Here is a 19,811-nt window from a genome sequence, read left to right as displayed (position 1 = left end):
TAGTGGCCTCATAGATTGTGGGCCAGGGCCTGGCGTACAGCTTTGAATGAAAGACCTTTTGACAGTCGTCCTACAGTCCTTTTCCACAGGAAAAACCCCTGAATCAGTGCATCTGCACCCCAGCCGCAGTGTGGAGAGCCAGAGCAAACTGACAGCACATCTCCAGTTAGAAAGAGAGTTGGGCTGTCTAGCCTTGCCTCAGACTCCCTCAGGAATAGAAGTGAACACTGCAGACGAGCTCAAAGAGACCACCCAGACTCGCCAAACCGAGATCACCTTCAGAAACCCCCGAGATGAGATGCAGTGGCCAAACATGTCCATATTTGACAGCATTGCGTGTAATGAGATTGGCCTTGGGAAGACCAAAGTTGGTGGCATTAATAATAATAATATATTTACATATATATTTTTGCAGTTACATTATTGCTTAAGAAAAATAAAAGGTGCAGTTTATTTAAATTTATTGATTGAAGTGATGAAACCAAAGTAGTGACAAATCTTTTCTTCTGTATTGTGACATACCAGATAATTAAAAAATAAAAATGTTGTGTGGGTACTTTGTTCTAATCAGAATCAGAATCAGCTTTATTCACCAAGTGTGCGCAAACACACAAGGAATTTGTTGTGGTTTTTAAGACGTTCTGGTACATACATGCATACATACATACATATCTGACATGAGAACAGAAACATTTAAATAAGACTTAACAATTATAATAATAATAATGTGTAAGAATCTGGAACAGAAGATTTATGTACAGATTTGTGCCTCATTTACTCTATATATACAGCTGTTTAGAAAAATATGCACATATATTTACAAAGTATTAGGGAGAGAGTCAATAAAGAGATGGGGAATGAATTACAGGACACAGGTAATAATTCCTGTGTTAGTTGTTTAGGCTGGAGATGGCATGGGGGAAAAAAATGTTTTTATGACTAGATATTCTAGTGCACAGAGATCTGTAGCGTCTGCCTGGGGGGAGAAGCGCAAACAGGTCGTGTCCAGGGTGAGAAGGGACTGTGATGATGTTACCTGCCCGTTTCTTCAATCTGGAGAAGTACAAGTCTTGAAGGCTGGGCAGGTGGACACCAATGATCCTTTCTGCTGACTTAACAGTCCGCTGCAGTCTTCTTCTTCTAAACCATACAGTTATAGAAGAGCACAGGACCGACTCAATAACAGCAGAGTAAAACTGTGTCATGTGCGCCTGTGGCAGGTTGAACTTTTTCAGTTGATGAAGAAAGTACAATCTCTGCTGAGCCTTTTTCACGATGGAGTCGATGTGAGTGTCCCACTTCAGGTCCTGGGAGATGGTGGCGCCCAGGAACCTGAATGACTCCACTGCAGTTACAGTGCTGTTCATGATGGTGAGTGGGGGGAGAGCAGGGGGGTTTCTCCTGAAGTCCACTATCATCTCTACAGTTTTGAGAGTGTTGAGCTCCAGGTTGTTGTGACTGCACCAGACAGCTAGCTGATCAACCTCCTGTCTGTAAGCAGACTCGTCACCGTCCTGGATGAGGCTGATGACTGTAGTGTCATCTGCAAACTTGAGAAGTTTTACAGAGGGGTCTTTAGATGTGCAGTCGTTGGTGTAGAGGGAGAAGAGCAGTGGGGAGAGAATGCAGCCCTGAGGCGCTCCAGTGCTGATGGTGCGGGTGTCGGATGTGAGTTTTCCCAGCCTCACTAGCTACTGCCTGTCTGTCAGGAAGCTGGTGATCCACTGCTAGACAGAGGTGGGACGGAGAGCTGTGTCAGTTTATTCTGAAGGGTGTCTGGGATGATGGTGTTGAAGGCCGATCTGAAGTCCACAAACAGGATCCTTGCATAAGTCCCTGGTTTGTCCAGATGTTGGAGGATGAAGTGTAGTCCTATGTTGACTACATCATCCACAGACCTGTTTGCTCCGTAAGCAAATTGCAGGGGGTCCAGCAAGGGACCAGTAAAGTCCTTCAGGTGAGCAAACACGAGCCTCTCAAATGACTTCATCACCACAGACGCAACATGTCTGTTGTCATTAAGTCCTGTGATTGTTGGTTTCTTGGGTACAGGGATGATGGTGGAGCGTTTGAAGCAGGAAGATCAATGTGAAGATGGATGATAGCTGGACAGCACAGGCTTTGAGGCAGGCTGGAAAGACACCGTCTGGGCCTTTGGCTTTCCTTATCTTCTGTTTCGTGAAGACTTTGCTTACATCTTCTTCACAGATCTTGATTACAGGCTGAGAAACAGTAGGGGGGAGGGAGGGGGAAGGTGTTGATGGCTGTGAGACGGTCAGAGTGGGTGTGGGGTGTCAGACCAGGCATTTGTATTTAAAATCTACAATAAAACTTGTTCAAGTCTTCAGCCAGTTGTTGACTGGCCTCGGTGCTGGGGGGAGGGGTCTTGTAACTGGTGATGGCTTTCAGGCCTTTCCACACTGATGCAGAGTCGTTTTTTTTAGCATTTCAGAGTAGTTTTTCTTTGCCACTCTTATCTCTCTATTCAGTGTGTATTTGGCCTGTTTGTACAAGGCTTTGTTCCCACTCCTGTGAGCATCCTCTTTGGCCTGGTGAAGCTGTTTGAGTTTTGTACTGAACCAAGGTTTGTCGTTGTTAAATGTTAAGTAAGTCCTGGTGGGTACACACGTCCTCACAGAAACCAATGTAGGACGTCACGGCGTCGGTGAGCTGATCCAGATCAGTAGCTGCAGCCTCAAAAACACTCCAATCAGTAAGTTCGAAACAGGCCTGTATCCTGCTCTGCTTCAACAGTCCATCTCTTTACAGTTTTTTCTACAGGCTTAGCAGATTTAAGTTTCTGCCTGTAGGCTGGTGGAAGATGAACCAAACAGTGATCAGAGAGTCCCAGTGCTGCACGGGGGACAGAGAGATACGCATCCTTTAAAACAGTGTAGCAATGGTCCAGTATATTGCTGTTCCTGGTGGGGCATGTGATGTGTTGTCTGTATTTAGGCAGTTCGCGGGTAAGATTAGCTTTATTAAAATCACCGAGAATGATAATGAAAGAGTCCGAGTAACGCTGCTCTGTGTGTGTGATTTGGTTGGCCAACAGTTCTAGCGCAGCGCTCACACGCGCGTCAGGAGGAATGTACACACTCACCAGAATAAAAGAGGAAAACTCACATGCCGAATAGAAAGGCTTGCAGTTAATAAAGAGAGCTTCCAGGTTTGGGCAGCACATCTTCTTTAAAACTGTCACATCTGTACACCAGCTTTCATTGATATAAAAACATAATCCACCGCCTCTCGTTTTCCCCGACGACTCAGTGATGCGGTCTACTCTGAATAGCTGGAATCCGTGTAGATGTAACGCGCTGTCCAGGACAGATCCGTTCAGCCAGGTTTTCGTGAAACAAAGCGCAGAATAGTTTAAAAAGTCCTTTTTTGTGCGGGTGAGGAGTTGTAGTTTGTCTGATTTATTTGCAAGGGAGCGGAGATTTGCCAGGTGAATACTCGGCAGCAGAGTCCTTAAACCGCGCTGTATGGATTTCATGAGCGCACCAGTGCGCTTCCCTCGCTTGCGTCGCCTGGAGCGCAAGAAACGCAGCTCCTCCAACTAAAATGTCCAGTAAAACGTCTGAATGTTCAAACGTCGGCAAAAGGTTATCTGGTGTGCTATTTCTTTTGTCCAATAGTTCGTTTCTAGTGAAGCTGATCGGAAAAGCTTTGCTTAAGACAGGACAAACAAACAAAAACAGAAAAAGTACCAAGACGTCCCGCATACATCACCAGAGATAATTCTGTCATTTTCACTGGAAGGTTATGACATTTTTATGAAACATTAAGGACCACATTTATAAAAAAGAGCAATTTAGACCACAATCCCATAAAAGCCCCAATGGGAGTAGAACTTTATGCGGGTGATCTACATAAATTAGCAAATGTTGAGTGCAAAATGGGTTAAGACACTTTTTTGGGCATTAACTGAATACTGCAAAGATTAGTAAATAACACTGCATGATTCATTTTAATGCTCTCGTGCTATAAATGTTGCATCTGCAAGGGAAACTCCTACAAATGAACATGCAATAACTGTCCACAACTTTTCATTGCTTATTTTTCACTGCATGTCTTTAGTAAATACTTGACAGAAGTTTTTAGTGCTAAAAGAGAGTTTGCACGTGTGCACTTTATTAGTAAATCTGGCCCTAAGAGATTAAAAAAGTAATAATAATTAAAAAATAAACATGCACTGATAAATTGTGCACAATAAAATCAATGTGAACATATGGGTGAAATTCAGGGTAAATTTGATTATAATGAACTACTGAACTAATATAATTAACTAATCAGGTTAACCTGCATGATATTTTTGGTGAAACTGGTTTCCCAAGTTCTCTGTGGTAAAGTTAGCGCGAGGCCTGCTGGGGTCACCAACACACCATATGCTGCCAGTGACCGTCTCTGATCGTCTCATCAGCAGAGGAAACAGCAGACATGTAAAATATGATATCAAATGACAAACAATTGTTTTGTCTTACAGAAAATCTAATACATATCAAACAATGCAACAATTTAGAATGTGTGGCAAATTGACACAATTATTCACTTTCTGTTTCTCTGGTCTTTGCTTTTCATACTTATGAATTTTAGATTTATTTGGCCAGAGGGATCAGCGTGGCAGTGAATAGATTCTTGACCCACTTTCTTTATATTCCCACAGTAAGATGGTAAGTGAGAGTTCAGGATGGACGTGTAACCTTGCTGCTGATATAGAGGCAGTGACATGCAGCATGTAATTGAACATTCAACCTGACAGTAAACTGACCTGTCAGACATGGACACGAGTTCTTCTGTGAAGGGTGAGTGTGAAGCTTGAAGGAGGGAGATGAATAGTATGTGAGCCTTTATCCATAACTCATCCATCCAGTCTCCTGTTACGAGGTGCAGCGGCAGCACTGTGCATTTGAGGTGCTTGTAAGTCTTTGGGTGTGAGATTATAGATGCTTAACAGGTGGAAGCCGCTGGATCCATGTTTGGGGTCAAATCTCTTGTTTCTGCCCTCACATGCCATGCTGGAGTGATCTCATGTTCTCCATGATATCTGCTTTTACTCTGTCATGCACATATTGTAGGAGAGCAGGGATAGTTGTAACGCTCCATAAATGTAGCATTGGTAATAATTTAATGCCCATTTCACTCAGAGTGACCAACACTAGCATGATTCTATTCAGTCCACTGTATTCCCAAAATTGAAGTCCGTTTCAGTAACAATAAAATCTGTTATGAGGAATATAGTAGAATATTAAAAGATTTTTGAAGAATATTTCAGTTGCTTTTGTCCATACAATGACAGTCAATGGGATCCAAAAGTTTCTAGCGCTAAAAAGGACAAAGCTTGTGTAAAATTAATCCATACAACTCCAGTGTTCAAGTCTGAAGAGATAAAATCAGTTTTTATGTTGATTAGAGCAGAATCTGAGTGGTTATTAACTCTCAAATCTAATGTATATGGATCTCAAATTAAATATAATGATGCATCAGTAACATCAAACCTCAGAAGCAGAATCAGAATGAGCTTTATTGGCCAAGTATGTTTACACATACAAGGAATTTGTTGTAGTGACAGAAGCTAGAAACAGAAAGTGCAACAGAAAGACAGTAACAGGACAGGACACGGGTAATAAAACAAAATAACAAGAAATAGCCAATAACCAATGTACAAAGCAGCAAAAAAATAAAAAATACACAATATATAATATATAATATAGGCGACTATGTATGTACAGGTCAAGTATGTGCAAATTAGAAATGAGAAAAATAAAAATAAAATAATAGTGTGGTGAATGGATAATGAATTAGTTGTGTGTTCCACGTTTATTTATTGAGTGTTCATGAGATGTATTGACTGAGGGAAGAAACTGTTCCTGTGTCTGGTCGTTCTGGTGCTCAGAGCTCTGTAGCGTCGACCAGACGGTAACAGTTCAAAGAGGTTGTGTGCTGGATGTGAGGGGTCCAGAGTGATTTTACCAGCCCTTTTGCTCACTCTGGATAAGTACAGTTCTTGGAGAGTGGGGAGGGTTGTACCAATGATTCGCTCAGCAGTCCAGACTACCCTCCGTAGTCTTCTGAGGTCAGATTTGGTAGCTGAGCTGAACCAGACAGTTATTGAGGTGCAGAGGATGGATTCAATGATGGCAGAGTAGAACTGTTTCAGTAAGTCCTGTGGCAGGTTGAACTTCCTCAGCTGGCGAAGAAAGTACAACCTCTGCTGGGCCTTCCTGACAATGGAGTCAATGTGAATATCCCACTTCAGGTCCTGAGAGATGGTGGTGCCCAGGAATCTGAATGACTCCACTGCAGTTACAGTGCTGTTCATGATGGTGAGTGGGGGAGAGCAGGGGGGTTTCTCCTGAAGTCCACGATCATCTCCACAGTTTTGAGCGTGTTAAGCTCCAGGTTGTTGAGACTGCACCAGACAGCCAGCTCCTTAACCTCTTGTCTGTAAGCAGACTCGTCACCGTCCTGGATGAGGCCGATCAGTGTGGTGTCGTCTGCGAACTTCAGGAGCTTGACAGAGGGGTCTTTAGATGTGCAGTCGTTGGTGTAGAGGGAGAAGAGCAGTGGGGAGAGAACGCAGCCCTGAGGAGCTCCAGTGCTGATGGTTCGAGTGCTGGATGTGAATTTGCCAAGCTTTACTAACTGCTGTCTGTCTGTCAGGAAGCTGTTGATCCACTGGCAGACGGAGGTGGGGACGGAGAGCTGAGTTAGTTTATTTGAAGGGTTTCCGGGATAATGGTGTTAAAAGCAGAGCTGAAGTCCACAAACAGGATCCTCACATAAGTCCCTGGTCTGTCCAGATGCTGCAGGATGAAGTGCAGCCCCATGTTGACTGCATCATCCACAGTCCTGTTTGCTCTGTAGGCAAACTGCAGGGGATCCAGTAAGGGTCCAGTGATGTCCTTCAGATGAGCCAGAACCAGTCTTTCGAATGATTTCATGGCTACAGACGTTAGGGCCAAAGGTCTGTAGTCATTAAGTCCAGTAATATTGTGTTTCTTTGGGACGGGGATGATGGTGGAGCGTTTGAAGCATGAGGGGACTTCACACAGCTCCAGTGATCTGTTGAAGATCTGTGTGAAGATGGGGGCCAGCTGATCAGCACAGAGTTTTAGGCAGGCTGGTGACACACCATCTGGACCAGGTGCTTTCCTTCTTTTGTTCTTCCTGAAGACCTGGCACACATCATCTTCGCTGATTTGAATTGTAGGTGTGGGGGAGAGAGGGGTTGCTGGAGGTGTGAATGGTTGTGTGGAGGGGTGTTCTGGGCGGGTGTGGGGTGATCGTTCAAAACGACAAAAGAACTCGTTTAAGTCGTCTGCCAGGTGTTGATTCTCCAGAGTGCTGGGGGTGGTGTTTTGTAGCTGGTGATGTCCTTCAATCCTAACCACACTGAAGCAGGATCACTGGAAGAGAATTTGTTCCTGAGCTTGTCAGAATAATTCCTCTTTGCCACTCTGATCTCCTTTTCCAGTGTGTATTTGGCCTGTTTGTACAAGACTTTATCCCCCTTTCTGTGAGCATCTTCTTTGGCCTGACGGAGCTGTCTGTGTTTGGCAGTGAACCATGGTTTGTCATTGTTGTAGAATAGATGAGTCCTGGTAGGAATGCACATGTCCTCACAGAAACTGATATAAGATGTTACAGTCTCTGTGAGCTCGTCCAGGTCATTTGCAGCAGCTTCAAAAACAGTCCAATCAGTCAGGTCGAAACAGGCTTGTAAATCCCGCTCTGTTTCGTTAGTCCATCTTTTAACAGATCTTAATACAGGCTTTGCAGACTTAAGTTTCTGCCTGTAGGATGGAATAAGATGAACCAAACAGTGATCAGAGAGTCCTAAAGCTGCTCGTGGATTTCCCCGTTGATTCTGTGTCCCGATCTGCTCTGATCAGCTGGTAATTAGGCAGATGGATCGCGCTGTCCGGTATGTCGCCATTCAACCAGGTTTCCGTGAAACACAGAGCAGCAGAGTTAGAAAAGTCCTTGTTTGTCCGGGAGAGCAGAAGGAGTTCGTCCGTTTTGTTGGGTAGAGAGCGGAGATTCGCCAGATGGATGCTAGGTAACGCAGTTCTAAATCCGCGCTGACGAAGTTTCACGAGCGCGCCGGCTCGCTTTCCCCGTCTGCGCCTCCTGTAGCGTTTGACCAGAGCTACGGCTCCACCAACTACAATGTCCAGCAAAACGTCCAAAAAATCCAAAACCGGTAGAAGATTTTGTGGTGTGTTCTGCCGAATGTTCAGCAGATCATCCCTGGTAAAACTGATCTTATTTGAAAAACAAAAAACAGGAAAAACAAACAAAAGCAATACAAACACTGAAGAGCAACGCACAATAGCTGCCTTCAGCGGCGCCATTTTTGGTGTCAAGATACTCAAGATCCAGTGACGTTTGATGTTAAAATGTCAGCTAACCTCTACGTTTGGGTCAAAACTGTAAATATGTACAAAACAATAAATACAAATTGATGTTCCTGTAGTTTGGATTTAGTAAGATGTATGCTTTTTAAAGAAGTTGTTCAGACTCAGCTGAATTTATTTTTTTATTTTTTATATTTTTTTTATTTTTTTCCTCTTTTTATTTTCATCTGCTTCTGTCTTTACCTCCGTTATTCTCCGAGACGACTATGACTCATTTCCAGGTTTTATCATTCACTTTCCCCCATTTCTGCTGACCCTGACTGATGTTCATGCCCCATCATGCCATCGTCTCTCATTTATCAGCACTGCAGACATGATGCTGATCAGCATTAAATCCTCCAACAGACGCTCTGGTCTTTTCACTTTGAGTTAGCAGCCAGTTTCTCAGGGAAAGATGAAAAGGGGACATGGAGAATGTAGGACTGGAAATCAAAGACAGCACTGGGCCAGAGATATAATGCAGGGCATGACTGTCAGCTTCAGAACATTTCATGGTGGACACGTTTCTGTTGAGCGGTTGTCTCAAATGGTCTCATCAGAACAGGCTTTTCATCTGTGTTCAGGTGCTGTGCATGATGTAAACGTGAAAGGAGTTACAGCACCTTTAACATGTTAGAAACATAGTATCCTTTTCCATAATTTAACCCTTCATCTTCAGTGCATCTGTGCTAACTGTAAATATTTGAGACGTCAAAGTTCTAACAGTGGCATCCATATAACCAACAAAAGTTTATGAATATTAATAAATCTACAGCTTAATAAAACTGATGATTTTGTCAGTATGAATTAGTAGTAGTCATGCATTTTTGTGTTTGAACAGTTGATTTATGATTATTTTGATTTATTAATTTTGCCCTAATTATTAAATATCTGCAACCTATAAACTAGCCTGATACACAATTGCGAACATACCATAGGCTGTAAAAAAAGAACATAGCCTACACAAGTTTTTTTTTTTCATCAAATATCTATATTTTACGTAAGTTTAAACAAATATATATGTTTTACCTTTTACGCCGATACATTTTATAAATAACTTTCCTCGTTGTTTAGAACTGAAGAAATTAAAACCGCTCCGAAACGCGATTTGAACGAATCACTCTTTCGAACCGATTCTTTTCCATTCGATCGGTTCAGAAATCGCGAATATTTCATTAGTCCACATTTGTGTATCACCGTCTAACTGTAAACTAGGTTAATATAGCAAAATATTTCCCGTACATTATGGCGTTTTAAATGATAACATTGTTTTCACAGTTCTTTTTAAAGTGTTTTGTTTTCCCCATTTAAGGTAGGGTTTTCATGTTTTCGCCACACATACTTGTTATAATTCCCTGTTATTTAATTTATTCCCCGTCATTACATATTTAATGTCTGCATCCACAAATCTGATGACTCATAATAAAAATGAATAATGTTAGACTGTTTAACTCTGTTTTTCTGACTGTTCAATCATTGTATCAAATAGACTTTCATCAGGTTAGACGCCATATTGAATATAGAGTCTTACAGTCTAAACAATGGCACGCACTGTATAAAGCTGAACAATTGATATGTTGTTCCATTGAACGCACTGTACTTCAGTCTCTCACAGCCTCATTTCCATTCCTGTCAAAAATATGGTGCTACTCTGACTAAGGTCTTTTGTAACATTCACAAGACTCATTTTTATACATTAAACACACTACTTATTGGTGACCGAGGAAAGTCATTTCAAGAAGCGACAGATCAGATTGGTTCAGTCCACCCTGAGGTGATGATTACTGAACAGAATAAGGCTGTTGATGTTGACGGGCTGTTGTGGGCTACTGTCAGACGTCGTCTTTTGTTTCCAGGCCGGTTCTCCTCTCTACTCTCCTGCTATTGTGCAATCACGGCCGGTCTCACATGCCAGAAGGTGGCAAGCTAAACAAACACGACCTTTTCCCAGTGCGACCAAAGAGAGCTTCCACTTCCAGGTCAGTTCTCACATCACTGCAGGTCAGTGTCTTGCAGAAGGCTGTTGAGAGGAAGGTTTTGTGTGTGTTTCTAACCATTCATTTACAACGCAACATTAACAGTGTGAATTCAGCTCGTTCAGTGAATTATTTGTGTTTTCACTGCACCGTGCGCACATTATTATATTATTATATACACAGGATTGTACTGTGATAATTTTTACAGAAAATAGGAAAGTATTTTTTAGGTTTTTTAAAAAGTATTTTTTTTTTTAATTGAATGCTGAACATTCAACATAAAAAAAATATAAGTTTTTATTTTTAGTTAACTTCAACTCTTTTTCAAATAGAAATGTGAACAAGGGGTTTCAAAAAGTTGGCACACTTAGAATCCACTCCAGATCTTTTACCTGCTTAATTGATGTAGAAATAACGAAGGAATAACCAACATCTGTCCATGAAATGGCTTTCGAGTTAACTGTAATTTGAACATGTTTTGGTCTACAGCTAAAATAATAAAAAATGTGCATGTGTCCAAATACATATGGACCTAACTGTATATATGTCGTATATATATATACACATTTAAGAGAGCCAATAAACAAAGAAACAACAACAATAAAGACCTTAAAACATGATTTAGCATTAACGCCTTTTGCTTGTGTGTATGAAATTGACCAAATAAAATAATATGATTCACCATAAAATTAGCAGATATATTTTTTTCTTTAAAATTCAAAATATATTAAATCATCTTTGCAAGTTATGTTTGCATGATCTCCAACTTTCCCAATGTTTTATACGATTACATCTCCCATTGGTCAGGGCGGTCATTCAGCTTGTTTTCTGCTGGGTTGCTCTGCACAAAACCTACACAAACCCAATGCAGAAAAGCAAGCACTCGCACGCTGCTTGAGAATACTAATGAGGACATTACTTACTAAATTCCACTCAGAAGCTTTTGTTGGATGAGTGTTGATCTCATTATGATTCATTGTGAAGTGTTGAAGTGTAAGTTTCTGAATGGACTGTGAATGATCGAAGCACTTATCTTGTGCATTGTGTAATTGTTTGAATTGCATTGGTTTGCATTCAGTAAGTGTACTGTGTAATACTACAATATTTTGCATGTTTATCCAGCATCTTGTAGTGTTCTGTGGCCTGTTGCAGCCTGTCTAAGTGAAAGGCATTCTTGTGTGGGTAGTCCCATGCCACTGACACACTGTGGAAAAGGCTGCGGAAACTAAAACCCCATTATCTGGGATGGCAGAGAATTACTCAGTGGCATTAAAGCTCACTGGAGCTCCAAACAAAAGGCCCCTGCAGACTCAGCAATGCAAGAACGGGGGGAAAATGAGACCTTTCACATCAGAAACAACAGTCAGTAACAATCCCATCCAGTGTGGCGCTCACTGACAATTTGGGAACGATGAATTTCTCATTTGAGATGGAGACTGCAGCTCTGAGACACTGTCTTTAAAAATAGAGCCGGCCAATCAGAAGCTCATGCCAATTTATTTCTCAAGGGGGAAAAATAAATAAATAAATTGAACAATGAAGGCAGTGTAAAGTACATGATAGTGAAAGTATTCCATAATATTTCATATTTTAAGATATAATTTCAGGCATTTGATGGCAACTTCTAAGTTTATTTATTTATTTTTAAAATCAAGACAGGAAATCTCCAACTTGTGCACTTTCTTTTTTTAATATTTTCGATTGTTGCATTTTTTCAGTTTAAAATAGGCCTAACTGTTTTCTATTTCAGTATATTTTAAAATGTAATTTATTCAGGTGATAGCACCTGAACTGAACTGTGTTTAGTGTCACAGGATTCATAAAATAAGCATTTATTATTAATATCAACACTGAAAACAGTTTTGCTAATATTTTGCTAATATGTAATATTTTTGTGAAAACCATGATACATTAAAAAAATATGAATAGAAAGTTCAAAAGAACAGCATCAATTTGAAATTGAAATCCTTTGTAACATTATAGGTGTTTACTGTCACTTAATTATACTAATGCATTCTTGATGAATAAAAGTATTAATTTTCAATCTGTCCGTCCGTCCATCCATCCATCTATCTATCTATCAAATCTAACTGACCCCAGCAATATTTAAAATATCAAATCAAGTGGCATTTATTTTAAAGAACGATAGCACAAGAATACTTTTCAAGTGACAGAATACACTTTTCAGGGCTTCTGGGTATGAACATTTGAGGTATTACTATATCTGAGATTCTTAAAGGTCAGTGTGGACACATGCAGGAGAAAAAGTGAGCTCTGAACATATTATTGTGGTGTGAAAATATCAGATTGTCTCTGTGGGCTGACAGCTCTTCCTGTGCAGACTTAACACTCCAGACTTGAGCAAAGAAACACCATTGCTGACATATCCAGATCAAGCATCTTTGTTTTGAGCCCTCTGAAGATGATCTGAGCGTTTGCTGTATAGCAGTGGTCGGCAACAGGCCAAAACTGGCCCGCCAGCAATAATATCTGGCCCGTGCCCGTAGCCAGATTATTCTGATATCAGCTGGTTCTGAAATAGATCTATCATGACAGCAACAGTTACTCACAATCAGAGTATGTGAGCGGAGCGGTGTGATTTTGAATGGAGCGAGGAGTGGATTTTGTATCGGAGCGTCTTGGTTTTCACTCGCTCCAAGAGCACTCCATCACGAGTACAATTCATGCCAACGACCCGTAATATAACTGCATATTTAGCAAGAGTTTACGTTAAACATATAGCTAGATAGAAAAGGATCACTCAAATCAGAAAGAATGTAATGGCTATGATGACTGCAGCAGCTGCTCGCGCTCCGATTGAGGAGCAGAGATACGTGGAAACTGTTTTTCTCACACTCACACACCCTCCATACTGTGCCATGCTCTGCTCCATGCCAGCTTCAGCCGTCCCCACACCCAGCTACCCTCAAACAGAACAAAACCATCACCGATTCCCCGATGTCTCCATCATTAGACTGTTCCAAAGAGAAAAGCACACAGCCAGTCCCGCGGGAGACCGATAACTCTAGGGTAGGGCAAGAAACCCGTGAGAAACTCCATCATGACATCCTCAAATGAAGGGTGCCACCCAAAGATCTCCTCAATTACACATGAACAGCTTCCATGGTTTCCAGTTGTGGAAATCACCCTCTCAGCCGCTGGTTTATATTCTAAGAGTTTTCCCTCTGAACTTAACTCTGCATGTGTCTTTTTAACTGTGGGCTAAGGCCTTGTTTAACTCTAGCTTAAGCAATGGTTCAGACTCTCTGTATTTAAACATGGGTTATGAAATCCTGCTCCAGGGATGCTAAATATTAACCATAAAATATTAACCATAAAGCAGCAAAACAGTTTAAGCATTGATAATAATCAGAAATGTTTGTTGAGCAGTAAATCAGTATATTAGAATGATTTCTGAAGATCATGTGACACTGAAGACTGGAGTAATGATGCTGAAAATACAGCTGCAGATCACAGAAATACATTACAGTTTAACACATATTCTATAGAAAACAGCTGTTGTAAACTGTAATGATATTTCACAATATTAATATTTTTACCGTATTTTTGATCAAATAAATCCAGCCTTGGTGAGCAGAAGAGACTTCTTTCAGAAACGTCAAAAAATCTTACCACAAACTAGATTTGTTTAATGTAGGTTTTAAGTTTTAAATTTGATTTGAAATTTTAATTTCAAACACAAATTTCTTTGAAGTATCCAAATCATTTTTTATTTTTTTTAAATTTAGTACTAAAAAATAAAATAAATAAATATTAGGTAATATTTTAAGACTTTTTTTTTTTTTTTAACTTAAAATCTTATTGACCCCAAACTTTTAATTAGTAGTGTCATAAACTGTGTTCATCCAACAATGATAACAAATTCTCATTTGTTTTCCATACTTTGTTTCTGTAGCAGTATGTTTCAGAAGACTCAAGATGGCTAGAGTGGATTTACATTTCCACTGATGAACAAGCAGTTATTAAAGCAGGTAAGGAGATATACTTGTCCAACAAATGCTTTGTAAATATGCAAATAAGAGCTTTAAACCAGGGTTTATGACTGCACCATGTGAAATCTTCACACCGGATTATGAAGCATGTTGTGACTCATGGTTAAAGTTGGTCATGTTGCTGAAGTTGCTTGTTTAACCAAAGGACTCCTGAGCAGCAGCACATGTTGTTTGACTGTGAAAAGACATCTGAGGGCGAGACTGGAGTAGTTTGAAGTGAAACACTTGTTCAAGTCATGTCAGAAAAATCTTTTTTTTTTTTACACACATGAACATCACCACAAAGTCAAAATTATGAGTGGAAAACTCCAGATTTTCTTTAAGTTGAGAAAACAAGTTGGACCCAATAGACGCAGCATCAGTATTAGTAATAAATTTGTTAAAATGAATGAAATTATTATAATTTTTATCTAAGTACAGAATACCATAGTATTGTACAATTATGATAGAATATACAATGATTAAATTTACAGCACCTTCATAAATTGAATAAAAGCATAAAGCAGAAACTCACCCGAATCACATTTTTTATTTATCATTTTGAAGATTCAGAAAATGTACATTGCCATCTTGCACCGACCAAACCTGATGTCGTAATTACAACTTTCCGAATTTTAAATACGAACTTCCCAGGAGGACTTGAACACACCAACTGTTCATTTTATGTTGCACATTGTGTTCTTTATTTCTTAAATGATGGATGAGAGTAAAGAATAGATTTGTAGCTGCACAAATGGAGGATGCATGCACATAAAGATGGTTTGCTGGTATTTTTCTGCTCAGATTGAAATTGCATTATGTGAAATAATAAGTCAAATTTTTGCACGCTCTAAATCAGAGGGCATTGTGGGTATTAAATTGCAAACATGCTGTCTCTCACAAGGAAATTTTGTGCCTGACATGACGGCGTTTTGCACGGGGAATATGGGCTGAGTTTGTGACAACAGGTAGATGGATAGATTTTAACCAAGAAGTCACTGCTGAACTCATAATAGGTGAAATCAACACCGGAGAGAAACCAGGTCAAGGTGGATCCTCTGCCAGCTGCAATCTCTCATAGCGCTCAGTTTCCACATATTCGAGCCATGCAATAAATGTTCGCTTCACAATGCAAACAAGATTTCCAATACATCACTGCCACTGAGAGTAAGTTGTCCGGTATGAGACTTTAATGCTGAGTGAACGTTTTCCCTCTCCGAGTCCAGGGAAAATCATTCGAGCCAGGGAAATCCCAGACGTTACCAGTGTGAGGGTCAGTCTCGGGGTCACGCAGTCAAAATCCTCTGGTGCATGCTTTCCATTTCTCCATGCACCCACTCAACAGCTGATTCTGGGTCTGTTTACACGGAGAGTCTCTCAGGATTCCCAGAAGACCCGGAAAGCCAGCCGGACGGCATCAGCAGAAACGAGACTCTCTGTGGAAAACAGATTCAGCTGGCTGAGGCCCAACACAGCTTTATGTTATACGTCCAGGTCTGCAGAGCTATAATGCATCAGAATAAAGACAGAGCGTGTTATTTATGCACAGGAGCGCCTGTAAATATTCCAGAGTAATATATCTGAGTAAATGTGGAACATTTGTCATGACGCTGCCGCGTACGCTTGATGTTTCAAGTGTCCGGTGGACTCGCAGGTCGCTCTGATAACCTCTCAGATTATCATGGTGATGGATTTCAGCTGAAGACAGGTGTTAGCGAGTGATACACACAGATCAGTGATGGGAGAATGAAGACGAGCTGCACTCTCTGCCAGAAGCTCATGACTCATTTCCTCAACATGAGCAACAAGAGAAGACTCATAAAATAACACATGGAGAGGAAAAATTGACATGAATAGATCACATTATGAAATAGCACAGTAGCATATGTTGTAGTATTAAAAAGTGCCGTTTATAGTAGTATACATCATTGCAATATACTATAGAACTGCTTTTGTTCTGAGAATCTTGATCTAAGATGGATGGAAACAAGCATAAAAAGAAGTGTAACGTCACGACGCCCTCTGATGGTGAAAAAGGAGAACTTCTGTATCTGCATGTGATGGGGATTTTTTTAAAGGAATTAATGCATTTATTGAGCAAGGGCATTGTGTTAAATTAATCAAAAATGATAGTACAGACATTTATAATTTTAGAGACTTCATGGTTTCCACAAAAATATTGAAACATTTCAATATTTCAGCATTGATAATAATCAGAAATGTTTGTTGAGCAGTAAATCAGTATATTATAATGATTTCTGAAGATCATGTGACTCTGAAGACTGCAGTAATGATGCTGAAAATACAGCTGCAGATCACAGAAATAAATTACACTTTAACACATATTTACATAGAAAACAGCTGTTTTAAATTGTAATAATATTTCACATTTTTACTCTTTTTATTGTATTTTTGATCAGATCTAAATACAGATTGTTCTCTCGATTGTTTGATAGAGAGAAACGAGATACATTTCTAATTTCAACATTTGTTCTTCACACATTTTACATTTAAAAGAAAAACAAATCTGAACCATGTAGGGCCCTTAAAATTAACATACCAAAAAGAAAAGTTTGTTAAGAACCAAACTCTAAAAGGATATTAAGATATCTATAATACTTCTTGAGATACAGGCATGCAAACTTCTGGGCAAAAAAAGTAAACAAGTAAAATAAGTGATTTTTTTCCATTTTTGAACCGTCACCATTGGCATATAATGCAACAAAGATTGCTAGAGTCAACAGATTTTACTAATAGAGCTACTGATATCTGTGTAACAATAACATAATGATGCAGCATTTTTGCATCCCTGTAATTTGGCTCAAAATCTCAGGTGAAAATTGACATTTTGACCCTCCTCTGTGTCCATCCATCCATCCATCCAGTTCTCTGCAGGGGTCAGATGAACATCTTGGGTTGGTTTATATGAGGTCTGACAGCAGTTTAGAGGCTCACGTCTCTCTGCTATGAAACAGGCCTGCATCAGACCCCCAAGGGCCCGTCACAGCGCTAGAGTTTCACCATCAATCCATCCTGCGCTGATTGCCAGAGATCAATACGGACAGCGGCACTATGGGAAATATACTGCGTCTGACAGTATACAGTGACACGACTGAAGGAGAAACAGTCCTCCTTTTCTCTCCTCGAGTGCTTTAGCTTGAAGGGCCGATGCTGAGATCAAACAAAAACGTCCCGATAGCAGTCGGAGTGTAAATCACGGACTCGCTCGTCTCAGTGACAAAATGCATGCATCCGTCTCATTGTCCTCTAACAAGTCTGTCTCTCCCAATAACAGAGACGCAGCGTCGACCCAACAGACAGAGAGAGCCCTCAAAAATGGGAAATTAGGAAGGAGAAAAGAAGGAAGCCAGCGTGGCACAAAGCGCTTAAGCGCACTCATTACCACCGTCCCGATAGCAGCAGGCCATCGTGGGATTTGATAATTTCTGCTGGCATTATGCACCAGCGATCCTTTCATGTTTCGTCAGGGATCGGGGCTTGCAATTCTAATACGAGTGGCGATGAGGAAAATATGCACATACATTTAGCATTTAAAATCTCCACGGGCCGAACAGAAGAGAGACAGGCACATGTCATACGACATATTGTGCGAGGGAAGAGGCAGAGGGCCCCTCCATAAATGATTCAAGCGTTTATTTATCAGCAGTTTATGTCTGCCCTGGGCGGCTGCCATGGCAATATTAATGACTTGGCCCCGCCACATTTGAAGTGAAAAGGTCACGGCTGTTAGACTCCCCAGTTAAATCTGAGGCCTACTGTTTATTTAACGCTCTAAAGTGCTTTGAGAGGCTGAGGAAGGAGGGGAGTTTATCTGGCGCGCTGAGAGAGAGAGAGATGTGACTGTTTTCATGCTGTATTGATGGAGCTCCTAAACAACGCTGTCTTCTGGGCTTGAGCTGCGCCTCGTGTCTGACCCATTCAGTTGCTGTTTCTTACGGATAGGTCTGCAGAGAAATGAGGGGTATAAGAAGTCTCCACATCGCTCTGTCAAAACAGACGCTGAATGCTGAACACAGGCAACTCTACTCTATATAATTTCACAACATCAGTGTATGTGTGTTTTTATTTGGCTACAGTAAAACTCGCTAAGATCTGTTTCAAAGCACTCCAGTGGCCTTATACTATGAATGCATTGAATTCAAGTCAAATCTATTAGCATGTTTCAAATCTTTACAGAAAATCATGATGTTAATGTTTATTATCGTCATGCCTTACAGAGATTAGAATATAGTTTACATTTTACAACAATTAAGAGTTGCTATATTATTTTCATGAGTGTACTATAAGAATGTGGATAAAGTTAGACATGCATATATATCCAACTTTATATAAAGAGCTGGGCGATAATATAGTAACAATTTGCAACCAAATAAAAATTGGGCAGTATTTAATTAGTTATTTTTTAACATAGTTCAAACTTTAAGTTTTGCTGTTATAACAGTATTGTAATAATAATAATTGTATTTTTTATTTTTACAAGATTTTTTGTTATATGATCTATTGTTACACTGAATGATATTTTAGTGGGTGTGTTCTGTAAATTATGAGAAAAAAATTTATTAACATCATTCAAATTAAATAGGACATATTCTAACGTACAGGGGAAAAATATGTATAATTTTTTATATTATTATATTTTTATATTACACTATTATAATTTTTACCCGATATGATATGGTATAACTAGAACAATATATGTTCATGATTTAAAAAATAAATAAATACAAACAAATAAATAAATAAATACAAGTACTCCCTCGAGTTATAAGAGTTTAAGTTTGTGAATTGGACTACACTGGTATCATTTTTTTTTTTTTGCAATATAAAGTCTTTTTAATGTATCACTTTACTTTATGTGAATGTATGTGAATAAAGATGGATATGCATATAGATCCTGTGCAATAATATAGTGTACATTTTGCAACAAAAACAAACATGTGCTATATAGTGTACATTGTTTCATGTGAGTCTGCAGTATGAATGCATGCTTTGACAATAATATAGTTTATATTTTGCAAACATATTTGCAATTCAAATGTAAACTATATGTGTGTATTATAAACTGTATGATATGAATTAGATGTCAGTGTCATCACATGCAGATGTTCAGCAGCATGAGGTGAGCGGATGTGTGTCCAGCAGAGGGCAGAGCTGGACTGTGTGAAGCTGCAGTCTTATCTGAGATGATTAAGAGAACATCTCTGTTTGCTCATCCGCACAGAACATTCAGGATCCCTTTGTGTGGCCTTATTAATTACTTTACAAACACAACTAGAGCCTCCCCACTCCCTCAGTAATGACTACAGAGAGAACAGTACAGTGTGCATGCTTCAGTTCATCATACAGCCTAAATACACAGCTAACAAAACAAACAGATAGTTTAAAGCTGCATTAGATAGTGTGTTCATGGGAGCTGATTGTAA

The sequence above is a fragment of the Barbus barbus genome, assembly GCF_936440315.1.
Source record: "Barbus barbus genome assembly, chromosome: 12".
Taxonomy (NCBI): Eukaryota; Metazoa; Chordata; class Actinopteri; order Cypriniformes; family Cyprinidae; genus Barbus; species Barbus barbus.
This window is presented reverse-complemented; position numbering follows the sequence as displayed.